Here is an 18,086-nt window from a genome sequence, read left to right as displayed (position 1 = left end):
AACATTTCAAAAACATGGACAAAAGTAGGTGATTTATTTGGAATTAACATATGAAGAGGTAGCTGTGTATTCGGATGGGTCATTATGTGTTCATACAAAGTAGAAGACCTTTTGAATATCAACTGATAATGTGGGTCACCCTGAAATGTTCTGCTGGCCCTGCAGCACAGAGCTTCCATTTACAGCGGAACCACATTTAATTATCTTTCCTTAAGCTGAAAAAAAAAAACCCTGACATCTCAGAGTCAATTAAAAAAATCAATAAAAACCTCATGAAATAAAAAAGTAAAACTGCAAAAATAGGCCACAAAAACTAACACAAAATCAAAATGGTATCATAACATCTGAGGGCATGGCCAAAATGGACGCTTCACCACGAAAGAGTGAGTGTAGTGTAAAAACAGGAAGTGATGTGTAAAAGGACTTAACATCGCTTGACTAATTGACCAGCCCTCATTACAACCATATGATTAGTTTTACTCGTACACTGAGGGCGTGGCAATGGCGAGTCACGCCATCAAACAGGAAGCGCAAAGTAAAAAGCCTTAACTTGGCTGATCTGCATCAAATTTGACAAGTTGCATCAGAGACCGGCCCTCATCACAGCTACGTCACAACTACGATCATCAGCCACAGCGCCACCTGCTGGAAACAAGAAGAGGTGTTCATGCTCGGCTCTGGCTCACACTTCATACGTTGTGTGACAGTCCATGTCTGATCACAGTCAGATGACAGTTACCGTCATCAGGCATAGCGCAGTTGTTGCTATGTGCTAGCTTTAGCTATGTTGATCTGCTTATTCAGCAATTTCTTAATGGTACTTTGTGTATTATTGTGATGTTTACCGGTGTAACAGAGATTTTGTGTCTTCTCTTTTTTTTACTTTCAGTCTGGTTGACTGTCAGTGACTTATGGCTCTTTTCCACTATTTTCACCTCAGCCTTACCAATTTGATTCTACTCACTATTGACGCTTTTCCACTACGTGTTAGTCCTGCTACCTGGTACTTTCCTGGTACCTGTGCAGCTGAGGTTCTAACTGAACTAAGGCGAGTAGAAAATGTGACGTCGGAGATGGAAGGCTGCGGTTTGCTGGTGCATCATGACAGATTAGTCAGAGGGCGGCTCATTCATCTTGCTATTTTTTAAATTGGATCACAACAAAAACGCTCTCAAATATAGTTAGGTGCACAGAAACAAACCCCGTGGAGCAGCAATGATGTGCAGGTGATGTTTGTCTGGTGGTGACCAGAGGATTCAGGAGCGACACGCTACCAGGATCAGGAGGTCTCCGAGCCTGTGGTGTTTAGGGTTAAAGGTATAGTAGAGGATTTTCTTCTTCCGGGTGGACCATCAAAATAACTGGTCCTCCCAATTGTCAATCATTCTGGTGATATATGACGTAAGCCCGTCGTACGTGCTCGTCCCTGCGTGCAGCTCACTCCACACGGTTCTCATCATGCCGGTGGCCGACCCGACGCATTATTCTCGGACATTTTTACACAGTTTCACCCCCTCTGGTGCAAATCTTCTTGTAAAGTGAGCTTATGTGAGCGATGTCGACTTGTGACTTGTAAACAGAGCATGCACGAGGAGAACTGGGCTCGTCACGTCTCTCGCACGCGTTTTAGTAGGCGTTCCGTCTCGGGAGCAGGTACAGCGTTGTGCGTGTGCATTTTTTTCAAACGGTGGAGAGGGCGGTTCTTTCCTAAAATTCCTGAAAATCCTCCTGTATACCTTTAATTATTATTATTATTATTGGTTTCCCTGTTAACTGGTGACCGACTTCCTTCAGTGTCTCCTTTTCAGATGTTAAAAACATGAACAAAATCCATTGCTGTCCTGGCGAATGTCTTTTAACAACATTTCCATTAAAGCATCGTTGCATTTGTTTGTTTCTTTTCAACATCAGCTGCTGCTCACAACATGTAGCAGAAGTCACCAGTTAACCGGGGCACCAGTGAAACTGAAACACCAGACAGTGAAGCACCATCGTAATGATCCATATTTTGAAATATTAATAATATATATATATGCAAAAATCTAAAATATACTATTACATTTATCATTTGAGCTAATATCTAATGCACGTTTGCTCCATATGATATTGGGGTGATTAGTTATGCAAGCGCTGCTGACTCTACCCATTCTGTGGTGGTACTATGTTGTCATGGAAAACGACTGAGGCTGAGTTGAGTCTCTACTCAACTCAGCCTCAGTCGTTTTCCATGACAACATAGTGAGGTGAGTATGGCTGAGTAGGAGATAGTGGAAAAGCGCCATTAGCTACAAGAAGTCATTCAAGGTTTCCTGACTGTCTATGTTAACCATGCAGTAGAGCAGGACACATAGACCGACTGACACAGTCGGAGTCCCGCAAATAGCAAGGACCCGTTCAAGTCAGCTTGCAGCTTTAATTATTATTATTGTTGTTGTTATTATTTTTTTTATTTTTAATAAAGCAATTCCCATTGTACAATACACACTGCAACCTTTTCAAGTGGAACAGATGCAGGGCAACCACCCATTATAATAACTCATAATAAATGTAATTAAATTTCACCTCATTTTATATTAAATCTGTAATATTATGTCATTTTTTGTAAGAAATAGCCTGAACGCAACGTGTAACACATTTTTTTGAGGATTTTGTAATAAAACACTTGAGAGTTTATTTATAATTATTTTGAATATGTTTCATTATGCATTAACCAACTATAAAGAATGTCTCCATCCTAAAAACGTAATACACAATATTATAACTTTTAATTCATGCATTTTAGCATGAATAATACACCCTCAACTAATTATGAAAGATGGTATAATATGCAGCTAGTGCACATCCATCCATAGGTGAGGACAGGTCTCCAGTAGGTCACAGGACAAACACACAGAGAAAGACAACCACACACACTCACATTAAGACTTAGGGGCAATTTAATGCCACCAATTAGCCTCACAGCATGTTTTTGGACTGTGGGAGTGAAGCCATGCCATTCTCACTCTGAGGCCAGAGTGCAAACCATCCATCCTGGACAGATCACCAGTCTATCTATTTGGTGTGTCTGCCCTGTGGCAAACACACCAAATGATCTTCTCCTTATGTATGAACAACAAACTGACTTCATCTGGCTGTGATGAACTGTAGTAACATGTTTATCACATGTTGCAACAACACGTCATCAGTAAGGTAAGGCGAACCCTCTCACAACAGACTCAACCAGCTCATGTTCTCTATTAGTGGTGAACAACACAATGCTTGGTGAATTCTCCTGTGGCAACCTTTCTAACTCCTCCTGCTTAAAACCCAAAAAGTCAGAAGGATGGTGAGGCTCCTCTGTCATGGTCTGATTTTTTAATTTTTTAATTTTAATAAAAGATAAAACAATGACAACAAAAAGCTTCAAAATGTAAAATAGCACATAGGTAAAAAAAAAAAAAAAAAAGTGTGTGTGTGTGTGTGTGTGTGTGTGTGTGTGTGTGTGTGTGTGTGTGTGTGTGTGTGTGTGTGGCGCTGGCACAAAACAACTATAATTGATAAAAAGGTACCACAATAAAAAGAATTCAAAAGAAAAAGTTTAGAAACTGCTTCAGCCTTGTTTCAAGACAAACCAGGTGAATTGTGGTTGTTTTCAGGTCATGAGGGGCAGGGGGGGGGGGGCGGAGCGCCATCTGGTGTCATCAGATGCATGCGAAACATGTTATTAATTCTCTAAGATTATTTACAATATTTTCTTGCATTACATTAGTGCAGCTCACCCCTCTCTCGTAATGCAGTGTATATTGCGTGCAGTAAAGTGTTCATGCTCAGGTTATGGCTCCATTCATTCATTCATTCATTCATTCAAATCACATGATTTTGATATCTCGTGGGCCTTGAAGCCCCGCCCACTAGCAACGTCGTTCAGAAGCTCAGAGCTGTTTGGCAGGCACTGATTGTGAGCAGCGAGAACCAAGAAACAGTTAAGAATCAAAATGAATGAGGTGGATTATTGACTGGAGTTTGAGCTCTGACTTTAGTGGAGAAACTGGAGCTAAACTGAGTGACACTGTGTTGAAAACTTGAAAAGTACAGTAAAACCTCTGAGGGGGGGACCCAGTAAGAGGGGACAACCTGTACTGAGTGGACAAATCGCTGTGCACATACACAAATTCAACTGTTAACACACCGTAACGAAGGGACGCCTGCAGAACAAGGACAACAGACAGGTTTTCCTGGCAAATTTCAATCTGAGCGGCACTGAAAAGACCACAATACTTGAACTGGACCGGATTATTGGAATATTCAGGCTGCGGGCGATACGTGATTGCATCTACACTACACTCTGGTTCACTTCCTTAATGTTCCATTATGTAATGTTATGATCCATAACGTTCTATAACATAACGTAAGGATCCTGAAAATCCCCCGCAGAGGGTCGAAGCCTTGCGTATGGGGTGGATGAGGATTTTGACGTCACGTACTCTGGTACAGTTTGATGTTTCCTTATCAGCAGAGAACATAAGACACCAAGAGGCTCCAATCTGGTCCCATCAAGGAGCTTAGAGCAGATTTATACTAGTTTTATTTTACCATTTCATTGTATTTTGCTCTAGAATGTTTTATGTTGAAATTGTAATCATTTTCAGTACTAACTGTTTGATCTTGTAAAAATATAGAGAATTTCGTTCCATACACTGTGACCACGACAAAGAAAAACTTCTAAGTGTAAATTTAAAGGTTATTATAGTAATATTTTACCAGTCTGGTCCTCTCAGGATGAAACTGGACTGTATGTGGTCCCTGAAGTACATGAAATCATTATCTTGTATACATGTGTATAAATTTATTGCTATTGTATACAGCTTGTATACATGTATTTATATTGTATACATCTTTGTATTGATTCAGTAAATAATCATAACATATTTGATGTTTGGTTCGTTCAATATCAACTGGTCCTACAATTTGTTCTTGTGTCCCTCTGAAGAGAGGACACCTGTCTTCAGGGGACACTTGTCCTTGGATTATAAGGTGTTCCTACTGCACAGGTTGTACTGTATCTCCTGATTGTGTAACTTTGCCTGCGGTGTAGTGGTAGAATTTTCATCTTTGAAACAGCAGACCCGGGTTTGTTTCCCGTCTTTGTATTTCTTTCTTTTGTTCCAATTGAATGTTTTTTCATTGGCTATTTGCAGTGCACAACCTTTTCAAGTGATCACTGCCTATATGGTCGTCACATTGTTATGGCTAAAAAGTTGTGCTTCCATTTTATTTTGGTTTTCAGTGGCGTCACGAGACCTGAAAAAAAAAAATCTTCCCCCACTCAGTATTTACGTCTAGAAACGCCACTGGGTGTTTTAAAAGAAGAATAAAAGTGGATTGAGTGAAACACAAATGAATGTTTCTGCTTTGTTTGATGGGTGGAAACTCCAGCATCTCCCGCTCCACCCCCACTCCAAATAGCCTGCAGCTAGGGGTGGCCAGAGCAGAGCTCTAATACCCCCCCCCCCCCCCCCCCCCCCCCCCCACCACCACCTTTCCATGTGTACAACTGCACACCCCACCCCACCCAAGCCTCCAACCCCCTCTCCACGTCTTCCCCCACCGTATCCAGCCTCCCCAGCAGGGTGTTTACCCTGCCACCTTTTTTATATCAGTGAATAAATAATGGAAACATAAAGTGCAGTGCGGACCAGGAGCTGAGATTGGATAACAGTAGTGGAGGCGTGGCGGACTCTGAAATATTAATGATCCTGATTACTTTGCCGTGGAGTCGCCGGGGCTTCCCGACAGTCACGAGCTTTGCTGTGAACAAGCAGCACCAAATCATAGTGTAGATCACAGGATGCTGCGGAGAAACATGCAGGTCTCAAGAGGGACACAGCATATTGTAAACTAAACTGCATGACGCTGTGTGTGTTCACATTCACCTTCATCTGATTCTGTTCAGAAAGGAGTCGTATGGATGGATGGATGGTTGTTGGTAGATGGCTGGGATGAATAGTAGACGGATGGACGAATGGCAGATGGATGGAAGATTGCCAGTATATTGGAAAACCTCTAAAAATCCCAAAAAGAGGTGTCTATTTTATGTTCATCATACCACCATCAATCAGAATTGATCCTTGCTTTAGTTTACTAATAATGGGAGGAAGGATGTTTTCATGTTTTATGATGATTAAATTCGTTTTTCATCATATTTTCCTCTTCCAATACTAAAAGAAAAGCCCTATCTTTCCAAAGAAAGGGTCCATGTGCTTTGGTTACTGATGATTTTTGTCTTTGAAAATGAATTTTTTGTTGTTATGGGGAATTGCTATGTCAGATCATATGATGGCAAAATACTGTAGTACTGTGTATTTTAAATGGTGGTTTTGTTGCCATTGACTTATAGGAGGAATATTAATATCCTTGACGAAAGAGTCACACAAGACAAGTTTATTCTACTTTGACAGCTTTAAACACAGGTGGAATAACAGGCTGTAATGTTGTAGTTCAACAGCAGGTCCCTTTGTCCCCGTTTCAATCCATACATCGGAATTATTGCCCAACAAAAACAGATTATCACTTGTAAGCTCCTTGACCATTTATTGCTAAACGTCATAGGAGTTTTGTCGGAATGGGAGATTTATAGAAATGTCCAATCTTTACACACACCAGCAGAATATTTTTGTCTCACTTACTCAGTAATGTACCGCCAGATATCAAACATGTCAAAGTTTAATTATATGCAGATGGTTGCAATATATTTAATAACATGACATATTGAAGTTGTATCAATGGCAGCCCTGGTGAATGCCCAGGTGAATGGATTAGAGACATGCAGCCATCCCAACCCAACATCCTCAGTATGAAGTGAGTCACTTGAGTGAAGGGTGTTAATGTGGAGGAGGTCCCCTACATTTCATTGTGTGTCACAAGTAGTTCTTTTTTTTGGGGATGGGGGGGGGGGGGGGGGGGGGTGGTGATGGGGGAGGTCGGTACCCACTGGAGTCTCCAGATGCCTGTTGAAAGAAGAAACACAATGTAAGACAAGCCCCCTGACAGAACAGGGCCCCTCTGAATTATCACCCCTCTCCTCCTGGCTAATTAAAATTTTGCTTGTAACTTATGTCAGCCATTTGAAGGCTGACAATTCCCCAACCTCCCCCTCATTTTTAATTTGTGGCACGTGTGCATAAATTGTTCGAAAAGGGGAGTGGTGGTGTGCCCCCGCTGCAAATTGAATGGTGTTTTTAGCTGCTCTAAATGCCCCGGCTCTCCCCGTAGGTGGGGAGGCTGGGTTTAGAGGTCCTTCACTTGGCTCGAGGACATCTTGATTGATAAACGCCAGCGAGGATTTGTCAAAGCAACTAGACTGACCCCCAGTAGGATGTCAATATGGTTCATTTAGACTCTCAGCAGGCTCAGACTGCCCGTAGAGAGAGGATGCTACAGAGACCAGTCGGGAGCTGAGGCTGCAGCACAGGCAGCCTCTGCTGATGCTGCTACTGCTGCAAGGAGGGCAAATGGCTAACTCCTGTATAGATGGAGAAACCAGCAGGGAGCTGCTCTCTCAGCCTGTGTGTGAATATCTGTGCAGGCTTCTGTTTTACCATCTTTCTGGGGTCTGACCTTTCCAACTGAAAAGTGAACCTCAAAGCTTGGCAAATGTTTTGCAGGGGAAAATAAACTGAATACCCTGTACCCTTGATCAGTTTAAAAGACCATAAGGGAAGCCTAGAAATCAACAGACCCAACTGTACAAAAATGGCTTCGTTTGTTGTTGGTTTACCCTTTCTGTGGGGGTGCGAATGCTTTACTGCACAAAATGTAACAGCTTTTAGTGAGACCCAATTAGAATAGAATAGAATAGAATAGTTTATGTCGTTGTACAAGTACAACGAAATTAAAAGACAACTCTCACCGTACACTTAGAATATGACAAAGATATCATATCTATAAATATAAGGATAAGAACTACAAATATATGAATAAGGAAGCCCACGGAAACAATAAATGGGATTTGTAGTAAAAAGGATGAGCATGACAGCCAACAACAAGTGAGTACAAATATATTGTACTGTTTACTTTCATTGAAACACTGACATATAAACTGAACATATGTTATAGACAGGATGTTGAGTGTTCAATGGCCGTATTGCACTTGGCTAAAGTGTGTTGGTGAATCTGGTGCTGTGAGTCTACATGGATCAACAGTGAGAACAGGTTCTGTCCCAGAGTAACTGTCAGACGTGAGGTTAGAACCAGTTTGACCACATTTGTGCGATTCCAATTTTGAAAGCAGTTTGTGTGGGATAACCCATCTCATGCTGACCAACATGCTGGCCTCCACAGTTTTACTTTTCTCCTCATGGAGCACAGTCATCCTAAGTTGAGTTTTGGTGGTTCAAGTTGTGGTAGAAGGCCAGGGTTCAGTCCAGTTTCATGTTCATAACTGGAGCCCACAAGTGAAGCTTTTTTTAAACATTTAAAGCCACTTAATTAAACTTAGCCTGTGGAGACCACAATTCTGTAAATGGAGGGTTTTGGGTCAAACGTAAGAATGATAAGGTTACGGTTTAGACACAAAGTCGAGGTGGCTCAGTTCGTGTACGGGGTGGTAAAGAGCTCAGACCATCAAACAACTCTGTCGTAGAAACATGTATGGCAGAGTTGATGTGTTTCCTGAATGCCAGGAGAGTTCCTGACTCTTTTACTTCTTTCTGAAGCGCGTTCCATATACTGATTCCCGTCACTATGACACTTCGTTCCATAACTTTGGAGTTAAAGCCGTTTTCCAAAGACGTCTGTTCCTTTCAAATTAAAGTGACTCTCCAACCTTTCTTGGATGTTCATTGGCAATGTGTTTTTGTTTTTGGCTTTATACAAAACCTGAAGAATATTATAATCAACTATATAATTGAATTTTAGTGACTTACATTTGATAGAATGTTTGATGGATCTCTATTTCTAAAGTTATATATTACTTTTAGAGCCCTTTTTTGTAAGATGAGCAGTGGCTGCGTATAAGTTTTACAGGTCGAGTCCCATATTTCCACTCAGTAAGTTAAATGTGGTTTAATCTTTGTGTTTTATAAAGTGAGTAAAGAAGATTGGTTTTGAGACAAATTGACGTTATGTAACACTATGGATTTAGCTATTTTTCCCTTTATATAATTTGTGATTTCCATTTGAGGTGGTCATCAATGATGACTCCTAAGAATTATATTTCTTTAACCCTTTGATTGTCCATCCCATTTTAATAAAATTACACATCAACTGTGTTTCTTTTGTCATTGAATATTATAGATTGTTTTTTTCTAACATTGAGAAAATGTATTTTGTATTTTAGAATTTATTTCAACCAATGTTTTATTTTTATGAGTTCTTCATTCACTACTTCCACTGTTTCCTGTATATTTTGAGTAAAACAAGGTTGTGTCATCAGCAAATAAAATACAATACCTTTATTTCCATATTTTTCAAGTTTCAAAATGAGTCTTGAGTGGTTCATTACATCAAAAGCATTTTGTAAGTCTATGAAAATACTTACACGTTTTTATTGTATCTTTCTCTTGCGATTCTTTCAGTTAATTTCATTTTCATTTCATTAATTTGTGTATTGTACACTTGCAAAATATTTACAGGACTCATCTGTATTTTTTTTTCTCTTCAGATATTTCAATATTATCCTTGACAAAATACTTTAGGTATATATTTTGGGTAATTGAAATTGTGTAATACCTATGTTTGTTCACAGCTAAAAGACATTTCACAAAATTGCACAAAACAGCTCTGAAAATGTCACATGGGTACTTTTCATTCGTTTCATCGCATCCATTGGGTTTATGTGTATCATCCTTGCTTTATTCGTTTTGATCTACATTTATTCAGCTTCCTCACCAAACCACATTTTTTTCTGTGTTGGTGCGATGGCATTGCTATGGACGCTATCTCCAACTGACCGGAAACAAGTTGACGTCATGTCACTGCTCTGAAAACGACAGTCTTGACCCCAAATATACGACTATGCATTAAATCATCACTATTTTCGATTTTCAAAGCAAACCTAAATCATTTAAAAATACTGAAACAGGCCAAAGCATTTTAGTCACAATACAAACTAAAGATTGTAACAATATTGATTGATATATAATATTGATAATATGAAATTTGTTTTACACAGTACTATAAATACAATATGTGATTTGTGGAATTTTATTTATGAAGACATTATTACCATCTTTTAAAACAGGTTTCGTTAGACCACAAAAGATGATTAATTTCTGCTTGATTTGTCTTTATGCATTATTCTGGCTGTCGTATGTCATTGCTTTTCATGAATTTCATTTTTTCATTCAGATGCCTGTATTCATACAACGAAAACAATTTTGCCCCCCTTCTGGGGTAAATCAATCAACCAATCAATCAATCATCGATCAACATGTATGTATTGCATTACAACATTGAGATCAAACTTTTCCAATGTTTTTATTGTATTTCTGAAGATTATGTAATATTATATATATTACATAAGCACAACAATAATAATATTGAATTATATTATAATTATTATCAGAATTATGGGTCAATAAATATGTAAAAACAGTTCAAACAAGTTAAGGAGACATTTAAAAAGAACGTGGACAGTAAACACGATATACATTGCATAATTGTTGGTGGGTCCAGTTCATTATTTTGTGTCTGACATCAGTGTGACTGTTGCAGTGTAAAGACCTCCTGGGTGAGTATGCTGTCTGCCCACTTCTTCCTCAGATTGCACTCACACAGAGTGTTTGTGTTTGAGAAGAGAGTGAGCCGGTGATGTTTCTTTCATTATGTTGGCTCTATATTCGCATTATTCTGTCTATAGTTGCTCCATGAAAGAAGATTAGATTACGATCCCGTGTGGAGAGCCTTTCTCTCTGCCTGGGTGGTGTTTCCATTCAGACAGTGATGCTGGAGGTGAGGATGCGCTCCATCAGCCCTCTGGAGGCCAGTGCAAGGGGTCCGTGGCTCAGCTGGGCTTTCCAGAGCCGCCTGATGATGCAAAGCTGCTTTTGGGCCTTCTTTACTCGGGGAGTGTATTGGACCTTGTGTCTGTCCACCTTGTCCCCTGCAGAAGCGTTGATGCAGAGGGGCTGCAGAAGTGGGGCCTTCTTCCTGGAATCAATGACGTTGTTCGTTATTTTGTCAACATTGAGGACAAGGATGTCGTTGTCAATGACATGTTGAAAATTGACAATGATGTTTTTGACTACAGTCCTATAGTCACCTTGTTTCCACCCATGATGAGTCCCAGGCAGGACCAGAGTGGCTCGTCAAGAGGACCGGGATAAGTCCCGGGGAGCCAGTCTATTTGTGCCGCCAGGGACAATCTTCACCTTTTGTTTTTTTTTCCTGCCGGTGTTTTCTTTTTCAGTAGCACTGGGTTGATTGGATGCTGTTTCTGCTGCTCTCAGAACGCCTCCACCTGCCACCACTTCTTCTTTTCTTTTCTTTTTTTTTTTTTTTATACATTTTTGCTAAAGTGACAAGTGACACCCTGCAGCTTCTTTGTTTTTTGGTGACACACCCTGACAACTCAGTGGTGTTTGAAAGAAGGATAGAATGATCAAGTTGGAGCAGAGAAGGCTAGAATTAAAAAGAGGAATGTTCTAGAAACAGAAGCAACAAAATGAGCTGAGATTGACAACTTTTCCATTAAAACCAGCTCACGGTTTGAAACAACCAATGAGGATGATGGAACAGGTAAGATGTTTAGCTTTGCCTCCAAACCACTGTTCAATTTCATTACCAAGTCAATGAATTCTGGGGCATTGTGGCGTATAACATAAAATTATAAAATGTAAATAATGTTACGATGCAGCACCACATAACGGGTTAACTTTGTCTTTTGTCTCCTCAGAAGGAGCAGCTCCAAGCAGGACTGATCACAGGATTAATCATATTATTCTAGTCAATATAATGAAGAGTAGGATAGAGACCTGCTCCACATGAGAAATGTCCTGGGATTCTAGAGGATTCAGCTCTACATTAATGAAACTGAGCTGAACTTTGTAAAAATTATTATATTTGTGGTTAGAATGTAGATCATTGTTAAAAAGTGATTTAGTGTAAGAAGCAGGGCCGGTGGTGATAAGGGGATTGATCCGTCACTATGGAGGAACAGCTGAGCTGTTGCAACCGCGTGTGTGAACAATCAAACAGTATTTTCAATAAATGAGAAGGTTCTCAACAGTACATTTAATTAAAAACAGACTCAGAAGATACCCAGAAGAAACTTGAGGTATTCCTGCTCGTGAGCACCGAGGAAGAAATCCTCATGTCTATGGACAAAGATATTGTCATAAACAAAGTGGCAGAGACCAGGGCACTGCTCAGGGTTTATTCATGTTCCAGGGTCAGTCATGTTTCCATGAAAAACAGATGATAGTGTTATAAGAAACTCTTTTTAATTCTATATTTTGAATCTCATATTTTATGTTTTTGTTTCATTTTTAAGGTTTGGATATCTGTTAAGACTTATTTTAAATATAGATTCTGAAATTATATATATAAAAATATATATTGAATAATGTTGGTGCACTTGTGTTGAACTAAATTTTCATTGTGAAGCAACCCTCACTTGCAATGAAGTGGACACATTTTAGAAAAATAGAGTGAATTACAAGGCTTTACAGAGCAGTGCTGGAGACTCAAATTTAAGATTATAATGACATGATTTTAATAGGTGGTGGTCTAAAGTAGGTCTAAGGTGTGAAGCTCCATGGCTGAACTGGAATCCCACACTGGCCCTGGTCCCAGGATCACAGTGTCATCAGCGTACTTTACATCCAGGGGTGGAGAGGGTGAATAATGTTGGGCTGAGGCTGACTGTGAGCTCAGCCAAGACCTTTCCTCCCGTCCTCAACACCTGTTATCTGTCAACCAGGAGGAACAGGATCCAAATGCATATGGACATTGGAATACCGAAGTTGTTCACCGAAACAATTGGCTTCCCTGCGTGGATGGTTTTAAATGTGGAGCTCTAGTCCAGAAAGAGCATTCTGGCATATGTGCTTCTGCTGTCAAGGTCTTGTAGAGCAGTGTTTTTCAACCACTGTGCCACGGAATGCCAGATATAGTCAGGTGTGCCGTGGGAAATGAACCAATTCACGTTTTTTCTCAAAAAACATTTGCTCTCATAGCCGCTGCGCCGCGGGAGAATCGCTCTGAGTGGAGATTCTTTTCTGCTAGCTGATCACCAGAGGCTTTTATTTTGACATGAACACACGGAACTGGAACTTCATAACAGGACGACACTCCACACAACACATTTCTCACTCATGGTTGCACACCAACATCCAACAAACCAAACCAAACTAGACGAAATAATAACTATCTGAACCGAGGAACAAAAACACAACACAAGCACAAATCAACACAAACAACAACCCCAACAATAACCCTCAATAACCTCCGGCAACACATAACCTGAAGTCCCATCATGCCCTGCAGCGACCAACTCCGTGATGCTACAATACTCTTCACCACTAGAGGGCAGCACAGAACTTTGCCGTTGAAATGGAAACTTAACAGACATCAGTGTGGTTAATCTCCACCTCCTGCTACCATCTTGTATCAAAGTACTGTGTCAGTGACAGTGATGGAGAAGTTTTTGAAAAGGAAGAATGTGAACCAGGATCTCAGCTCTTCATCCATCAGGTCCAGGTTTCACACTGAGGGAGGCACTATGAAAAAAAGAAATTGGGAAATACTTTTTCTGTATTTATTTGATTCCTGTTGATAAAGCATTGATGAGAAAGACTTTATATTGTTAATAGAGGCTACAGAGTTTAAAATAAAAAAAATTTCGGTTGGTGGTGTGCCTCGAGATTTTTCCAAAGAAAAAAGTGTGCCTCGGCTCAAAAAGGTTGAGAAACACTGTTGTAGAGTGTGGTGGAGGTCCAGGGCCACTGCCTACATCCCAGGAATCTCACCTTAGTTGGAGCAAATTTGACGAGTCAAATTTACCCTCTTAATTGGACATTGCCAAGCTCTGTACAGGCAGCAGAGAGAACTTAGGGGTGTCAGACCACTACAGATGTTTTCCTTAGGTATTACAATACACTAATATTTTAACTTTGAAGGTTGAAAGTGAAAAATGTTATCCACACAGTACTCAGACTGACAGCAGGATTTATTTGTGTGAACAAGCAATATAGCACGCTTCACAGAGACTTACTAAATCAGGGCTAAGGTTGTAATGGTGACGGTAGGGGTAACAAGCCAAAAAGAGCAATCTGTCAAGCTGCCAAAATGTTGGACGCAACGTTATATATGTATGTAGGGGCTAAGATGTGGTTTTTGGGCTAAGGTCACAATCAGATTAAGACCAGGGTCGGGGAAAGGGTCATGAGACATTTGAGAATGCAGTATGTCAATATTGAGTCCCACAAGCCATGCTGTGTGTGTGTGTGTGTGTGTGTGTGTGCGTGCGCGCGTGTGTGTGTGTGAGAGAGAGAGAGAGAGAGAGAGAGAGAGAGAGAAAGAGAGAGAGAGAGAGATAGGGAGAGGGAGAGAGGAAAATGCCAGCTAAAAACAAGAAAAATGCACGTGAGACGAAGCCAAGTGTGTGTGTGTGTGAGTGCGTGTGTGTGTGTGTGTGTGTGAGTGCGTGTGTGTGTGTGTGTGTGTGTGTGTGTGTGTGTGTGTGTGTGTGTGTGTGTGTGTGTGTGTGTGTGCGCGCGCGCACGGAAACTAAAGTGGCGGAGAGGAGTGAGGGTGATCTAGGGTTCAGTGTACGATTGGCTCAGCTCAGCTGGAGGAGCTTTTAGTCCATTTCCCAGCAGCCTCTAGGACAGATGCACTGCCCTGAGCCATAATCTGTGTCTCGCTTCAAATGACAAATGGCACTGTGTAGCATATTGCATTATATATTAAGTACCAGCAGTCAGTAAGTTATAGGATGCTGCCACTGCCTGCAGCACTTGTCGCTCACTCAGCAGACTCTGTTTTACAACAGTCAATTAGATCCAGACCATAACCTGCTACTAAATCCTCTCCTGCTTAGGCCAGTCATCCGTCTTTAGACCCGGACTGAAAATAAACATGTCTGTCTGCTTACTGAAGCTGCTTGACAATTTTTAAAATATGGACTCATGAAATTGAGATTTTATTTTTAAATCATTCCTATTGGATGTAAATCAAACTTTCATGTAGTTCAATTCTATTTTCATCCCTTGAATTATATACTAATGATGATTTTTTTCCCAATATTTATTCTATATTTTTGTTGAATATTTCAATGAGTAAATACTGAAATAAACAAGAGGTTGAAAGAAAAATCCCATTCATGAGTGAAATATATCAATATGTCTCATTTTTACTGCATGTCAGCTTCCACATCAGAGCTTATGAACATGACATAAAACCAAGGAGATAACACCAACGTCTGCATATTTGAGTTCAAAAGTTGGATTTCATATGGATTTTATTGGTTTATCGGATGCATGGACATGTTGTAAATGAGAAGTATTTATTTTTGGCCTCCCATAGTCCGTCCTCTGAGTATCAGTCTGTCACCGCTCGGCTGCTGCATTTCACTGTCTGGTAACCAAAAGAGGAGGTTATACTGTTAGGGGTGTGTGTTGCTTTTACTCTCTCACACACATCTGCATAACTGAACCCAACCGATCACAAAATTGTTGAACACAACAGTTTGGGCTAATTTTAATCCAACAAAATGGTGTACAGAATGAATATATGTTTGGGAATTTACTAATCGTACCACAATACTCAGGGTGCTGAAAGGTTGGAAGACAGACATTGTCTTTCAGAAACTGAAATTGTAAACCAAATCAAACAACAGTATTCATTTTCAGTTGAGCGCATCTAATAAAAAGCTATTTTATTTGGGATTTGTTCGGTGTGCTTTTCGAGATATTTGTATTCACTGATACCATCTTATATAAACTGCATTAAAAGGAGTTTCAAAGAGGAGCTCAGGTGATTTTCACAGTAAAGTCATTGGAATGCTGTTGAGAAGAGTTTGGAGGCACTGATGCAGTGGACCAGGCCACGCCACTGAGTGCTGGTGGGATCTGTAGCTGTTGGCAGTTGGCAGAGTAGCTGTACCTGGTCTAGAAGGAACTGAAAGCTGGGGTAGTGGTGGCAGGGGTGGTGGGGGTGTCGCAGTAGGGGCCTGGACCAAATGGGATCAGGCAGTGGATCACAAGGTCACATGATCAGAGCTGAAGAAGGCCGAACTGTTCCCATCACATTGTGAATACGGTGCGTGTATGATGTCCTGCACAGCTCAGCCAACCTTTTGTGTTGAGGCAAGGTCAGAGCACCATCCTGTCCTTTGTGGAAGGAAGAAGAACTCTGGGGAACATCTCTGCTCTTGTCCTGAAGGACTGGGGGTCACTATCCCTGGCGACACCGGTATGTGCTGAAGGCTGTTGCAGAATCTATCAACCCGAGAAGCGTCCCCTGCCAAGATCTCAGACTGCATTCATGAGAGCAAGACAATGTCCACTGCCTTGCCCAAAAGCCAAGGCAGGTCTCCTTGTAAATGGTTGTCCGTTCGTTTGTCCATCCAGCCGATTATTTATCTGTCCCTCTCTCTCTATGAAACTCCCTCCATCCATCCATCCATCTCTCATCCACTCATTCATATATCTGTCATCCATCCATCTCTCGCTCTGTCCATCCGTGTGTGTATACGTAAAGTGGTGAAGTCCTGCTATTAACAAAACAGAAAACTGTTGTTCTGAAGTAATTAAATATTACAGTAGTTTTCCAAAAAAGTATATCAAAGTTTGCAGGATTGCCTTTTTTCACCTGTAATATTTCTAAAATGATAAATTGTTTACTCAATGTGACGCTGGAAAACGAATCCCTCATTTGTTCCAGAGTGGACTATTGTAACTCCCCATTCTCTGGGTGGAACAATCAGAGCTTCAGAAGTGTTCAACTGGTGGAAAATCCTGCAGCGAGAATCCCGACAGGAACCATGAGGTTCCTCCCATCAGGAAGCAGCTCCAGGTTCAGTAGGGAGGCTGACTCAGTCTCTACTGTGAAGCTGCTTCACCCTGGAACATTTTCTTGTATTGATGAGGAAAATGCCGAGCTTTATTATTCATTTTATTTTGTGGATAAACTTCACTCTATTCCTCAAAGTTGATTTTTTTTTTTTACCAAAAGAAGGAGGTCAGGGATTGGTTCATCTGTTCAGCAGAAAAGGCAGCTTTTAGACGAAGGTTCCACCGAGTCTGGTTCTACAGGCTCCTCTCGTCTGAGTCTGGTTCTGCAGGTTGCTTCCTCCTCCAGGGTGTGGTTTTTCAGATTTCTCCTGCTCTGAGTCTGGTTCTGCAGGTCCCTCCTCCTCTGACTCTGGTTCTGCAGGTTTCCCCTCCTCTGAGTCTGGTTTTGCAGGTCCCTCCTCCTCTGACTCTTGTTCTGCAGGTTTCCCCTCCTCTGAGTCTGGTTTTGCAGGTTCTGCCTCCTCCGAGTCTGAATATGCAGGTTTTTCCTCTAAATCTGGTTCTACAGGTTCCACCTCTGCTGAGTCTGGTTCTGCAGGCTTTTCCTCTAAATCTGGTTCTGCAAGTTTCTCCTCCTCTGAGTTTGGTCTGCCAGTTTATTCTTCTCTGAGTCTGGTTCTGCAAGTTCTCCTCCTCTGAGTCGGGTTCTGTAGGTTCTCCTGCTCTGAATCTGGTTCTACAGGTTTCTTCCTCTCCAAAGGAGAGAGAAAGACTTCAGGAGTACCAGTGGAATACATTAAAAACAAGGTATGGACAGACATCAATGTGATGAAGTCAGAAGAGTGGACAAGGTGAAGAGACAAACACAGAAAACAGGATGATTGAATGAAACCATAACCACAATCCAGACTGAAATGACAGAATCAGAAAAGCTCGAGCTAGAGTGGGAACATCTAGACAGGCTACCTGGTTTAATTTAGTTTCCTTTATTAAGAACCTGTCGGGGAGGTCCTTCTCCGTCAGGCTGGGGGACTCCACCTCTTCTTCTGCCCCGCTTCACTGTGGAGTCCCCCAGGGATCTAACCTGGGACCCATTCTTTTTGCTTTCTATCTCCTCCCACTTGGAGAGATTTTTAAGAAGCATGGCATGTC

The sequence above is a fragment of the Blennius ocellaris genome (genome assembly GCF_963422515.1).
Source record: "Blennius ocellaris genome assembly, chromosome: 7".
Lineage (NCBI taxonomy): Eukaryota > Metazoa > Chordata > Actinopteri > Blenniiformes > Blenniidae > Blennius > Blennius ocellaris.
The sequence above is the reverse complement of the archived record's forward strand: the minus strand, read 5'-3'. Positions refer to the sequence as shown.